Raw genomic sequence first — 5,000 nt, forward strand, 5'->3', positions numbered from 1 at the left:
GGACTGAAGAATTCTGCACAAACATTCCAACATTTCATTGATGGAAGTTTTACGAGGACTGCCATTTGTCTTGGCTTATATTGACCTACCTATCGCCAGTAAGGATGCTGCTGAACATCAAGATCATCTAATGCAAGTCTTCATCATATATCATGATATCCAAATTAATGTTGGCAAGAGTGTGTATGGAGTTTTATCTGTTGATTTTCTTGACCACACAGTTTCTGCACCAGGTATCACTCCACTTTCTGCTAAATGTAAGACCATTCAACAATTCCCTAAGCCAACTACACGGCGCCAGCTCAAGGGATTCCTAGGGATGATTTGTGGTTTAAGGTAAACACACGGTAGTCAAATTTAGTCCAGCCGATGGGTGTGAGTTACTCCTTGATTCCGCGGCTTAAATGGGCCAGGCACGATGTTTACTCGCTGATCAGGTCCGGAGAGCTAAGCGGTGATTGGCGGTAATCGGCGGGGACCTAAGTCGCCAAACGCAATGGTCAGGTCCTACGATGAGCCGAAGCTTGTCGCGAGTTGGTCACCACAGCACTCCCCTTCCAGTGTAGCGGTCGCGAAACGAACCTTCGAAACCGTGCACGGTTCTTGGAGGTGTGCAGGTTTCGCACGGTCGATGCAAACGGTGTCCTCCCCTCGGGGACGCCGGATGGTGATGGTTTTGCCGTCCCGCTTGACGACAGGATAAGGTCCCTCGTAGGGCGGGCACAGAGGTGGCTTGGTGGGTCGCCTGATGAAAACGTGTGAGCAGTCGTGAAGGTCGCGTGGTAGGTAAATGTCTCGCTGCCGTGAAGGTCGGGTAGGATGAGAGCGGATACGGGCCATGCGGTCGCGAAGCTGCTTTCCGAAAGCTCCCGGGTCCTGACTTCCGGAGCTAACTACGAAGTCGGCCGGGAGGGCTATGGTGGTTCCGTAAACCATCTCAGCTGCGGTGCATTGAAGGTCCTGCTTGAAAGAGGTCCGTATGTGCAGGAGCGCCAAGGGCAACTGGTCCACCCATTGATGCGTGGAGGATGAAGCTGTGAGGGCCTCCTTCAACTGGCGATGTAGGCGCTCTACCATGTCGTTGGCACTGGGATGGTATGCCGTGGTACGGATGCGCTTCGTGCCGAGAAGAATCATCAGTTGCCTCCAGAGCTCGGACTCGAACTGAGACCCGCGGTCGGTCGTGATCGTCGCAGGAGTTCCGTAGCGCGATATCCAGGTGCTGATGAAGGTCTTGGCAATGGTGGCGGCGGTGATATTCTGGATGGGGGTGGCTTCAGGCCACCTAGTAAACCGGTCAATCATCGTCAGGACGTAACTGTAACCCTGGTCGGCTGGGAGAGGGCAAACCACATCCAGGTGTACGTGTTCGAAGCGGCCATCTGGTACCAGGAACACCTGCGGGGGAGCTTTAGTATGTCGGTGAACTTTACTGCGCTGGCACTCGACGCGGCTCCATTCCCGGACGTCTCTATTGATGCCCGGCCAGACGACTTTGCTGCGGATGAGATCCTGGGTTGCACGTATTCCCCGATGGGCATGGTAAGCTTCGAAAAACTGCCGGCGAAGTGATGGGGGAATGTAAGGACGAGGTCTGCCCAGCGAGGTGTCGCAGAGGATGGTGTCCTGCGAGTTCTGAAGTTGTACCTGCTCCAGCTGAAGAGAGGTATCTCCATCGATAATTCTGGGAAGGGAAGGGTCTTGTTGCTGTTCCCTGCGAACTAGATGATAGTCGATGGGGTCATTGCTGGCACTTACCATGGCTATCGATACCCTAGATAGGGCATCCGCGGCCTTGTTGTCGGTGCCTCGGATGTGCCGTATGTCCGTGGTGAACTGGGCCACGAAATCCAGGTGCCTCTCCTCACGTGGGGACTGACGACGGCTCCTGTTGTGCAGGGCTTGTGATCCGTCAGGATGTGGAACTCTTTCCCCTCGACGTATGTCCGGAAGTGTTTGATGGCAGTGTAGACGGCGAGGAGCTCCTTGCCGAAGGCGCTGTAACGGCTTTGCTGTGGGCTGAGAGTCAGCGAAAAGAACGCCAGGGGCTGCCAACCATTACCTGGATCTTGCTGCAGGACGGCTCCCATGGCGGTGTCTGAGGCGTCTACGGCGATGTTAAGCCTCGACCCCTGCTGCGGGTGGTTGAGGAGCGTCGCCGAGACTAAGGCATCTTTGCTGGTCTCGAAAGCCTCGGTCGCCTCAGGGGTCCATGTAACGTCTCTGCTGCGCCTTGACCGGGATGAGTTGAGGAGGGCCTGTAGGGGAGCCAGAAGAGGAGCGCACCTGGGAATGAACCTCCTGAAGAAGTTTATCATACCGAGGTACTTCCGAAGCTGTCTCGCGGTCGTCGGTCTAGGGAAATGCCTAATGCTGTTGACCTTCTCCTGCGCCGGGGTGATGCCATCGGCGGTAATTGTGTGGCCTAAGAAAGTAAGAGAGGGGACTCCGAAGAGACTCTTACCGGGGTTGATGATGATTCCGGCTTTCTGTAGGCGGTCAAACAGCGCGAAGAGGTGTTTTTTGTGCTCCTCACTGCTGCGGCTAGCAATAAGGATGTCGTCGATGTAGACGAAGACACCTTGTAGTCCACGGGTGACATCGTCCATGAAGCGCTGGAAGGTCTGGGCTGCATTGCGAAGGCCGAACGGCATACGTAGGAATTCGTATAGGCCGAAGGGGGTGGTCACGGCCGTCTTTGGAATGTCCTCTTCAGCGATGGGGATCTGATGGTACGCTCTGACGAGGTCAATTTTCGAGAAAATGGTGCACCCTGAAAGTTCACGCGTGAAGGAGTGAAGGTGCGGGAGGGGGTAGCGATCTGGCGCGGTAGCTGTGTTGAGATGTCGATAATCACCACAAGGGCGCCAATCGCCGTTCTTTTTCTGTACGAGGTGCAGAGGAGATGCCCACTGGCTACTGGAAGGGCGTATGATTCCAAGGTCCCTCATGTGCTCGAACTCTGCCTTGGCGATGCGGAAACGGTCTGTTGCGAGGGGCCTGCAACGGGAGTAGACTGGTGGGCCAGCCGTGACGATGTGGTGTGTGACAGCGTGTGGCGGTGTTGTTGTCACGTTGATTGGTTTCGTCAGCGCTGGAAAGTCACGGAGCAGGGCTCTGTAGGCGCATTGGTTGGGTAGCACCGTGTAGATGCGGGGGACTCGTACTAGGGCCGACGAGGCGTGGGTGCGGGGTCCTGACTGGTGTACGAGGGCCTCCCGCTTAAGGTCCACCGTGAATCCATAATGTGCGAGGAAGTCTGCTCCGAGGATTGGCTGCTGTACATCGGCGACCAGGAACACCCACGTCAGCTTCGGGTGGGGGGCGCCACTGAAAAGGAGTGTCATGGAGCGCTCGCCGTATACATTTATGGGAGAACTGTTGGCGGCCTCCAGCGTGCGAGATGCGGGCGAGGTCCTGTCCTTGTGGGATGCAGGGATAAGGCTGACCTCAGCACCTGTGTCTACCAGGAACCGTAGGTGTGAGTTGGTGTCACGGACGTAGAGCAGGCGCCGTCTGGGGCCGCGAGAAACCGGCGCTATTAGTTCCCGCGGTGCCCGTTTCCCGGCCAGGAGCAAGGGGGGTCGCACCGACGCGCCTGGGTGCCGTATCTGGAGTGATAGAAACAATAGCTACCTGGAGTCGGGGAGCGGCGGCGATTGTAGTTTTGACGGTGCTGAGGCGCGTAGTCTCGTCCGCTGTCGCGGTAGGCACGTGGCGATGCAGGGCTGCGATGGCGGGACCTGCGAGCCGTCGAACTGCGGATGTGAGTTCGGCGACCTGCGTAGCGAGGGACTCCAGGGTTAAAGACGGTGTAGTGGACACGGCTGAGACTTGTGGGCTGGCTTGTATTGCGAGGATTTCGTCTGCTTTCAAGGCTAGTTGCTCGATGGGGAGTTCTGAGGCTAAAAGGACGGTCTGAACTGCCGCCGGCAGACGTTGGAGGAACATCGAGCGCAGAATATCGGGAGGCAGGTGTGTGTCGGCACGGGCGAGGGTGCGCTGCATGTGTCGTAGTATCTCTGAAGGCGTACGGCCGTCCGGTGACGTTGACGTGAAGAGAGCGCGCAACGCGTGTTGTGGGGAGGGCGCCGCTCGCTGTAAGATTGCTGCCTTGAGGAGTTCATACGAATTGACTCGGGGTTGTTGATGAGGTCGCCGACGGAGAGTAGAAGTTCCGGTGAGAGATTTGTCACCAGTATCCGATATTTCGTGAGCGGAGAGGTGACGTGGCGAAGCAGGAACTCTTGTTCCACCTGCAGAAACCATTCCGGAAGGCAGGCAATGGTGCAGGTGGGCAGTGGCTTCAAAGCTGTTGACAGGCTCATGGCTGTGAAAGACTCTTAACTCCGGAGGTCACCAGTGTGGTTTAAGGTAAACACACGGTAGTCAAATTTATTCTTTATTAAAGCGGGTGTGTTGTGGTCAGAGTCCAGCCGATGAGTGTGAGTTACTCCTTGATTCCGCGGCTTAAATGGGCCAGGCACGATGTTTACTCGCTGATCAGGTCCGGAGAGCTAAGCGGTGATTGGCGGTAATCGGCGGGGACCTAAGTCGCCAAACGCAATGGTCAGGTCCTACGATGAGCCGAAGCTTGTCGCGAGTTGGTCACCACAGATTAACCACTACAACAGATTCATTCCAAAATGTTCTCTGCTTCTCCAACCTCTGTATTCCATAATCAGACCATGCAAGAGTGGTTAGTCAGTTGCTCTTGTCTGGACTCCTGAAGTTGATATTGCCCACGATGCTGCTAACCAAGCCATCAGTGCAGTAACTACATGCAGTTTTCCCAGTCAAGATGCTCCAACGTCCATCACTACTGATGCCTCCAACACTGGCACTGGAGCTGCTATGCAACAATATGTGGAAAGTGAATGGAAACTTTTGCCTTTTTCTCAAAGAAACTAAATATTGCTGAACAGAACTATAGCACATTTAAAATCAAGAACTTTAGCTTTTTATGAAACGATCAAATGGTTTCGACATTTAGTTGAAGA

Source organism: Penaeus chinensis, chromosome 31, assembly GCF_019202785.1.
Source record: "Penaeus chinensis breed Huanghai No. 1 chromosome 31, ASM1920278v2, whole genome shotgun sequence".
Classification (NCBI taxonomy): domain Eukaryota; kingdom Metazoa; phylum Arthropoda; class Malacostraca; order Decapoda; family Penaeidae; genus Penaeus; species Penaeus chinensis.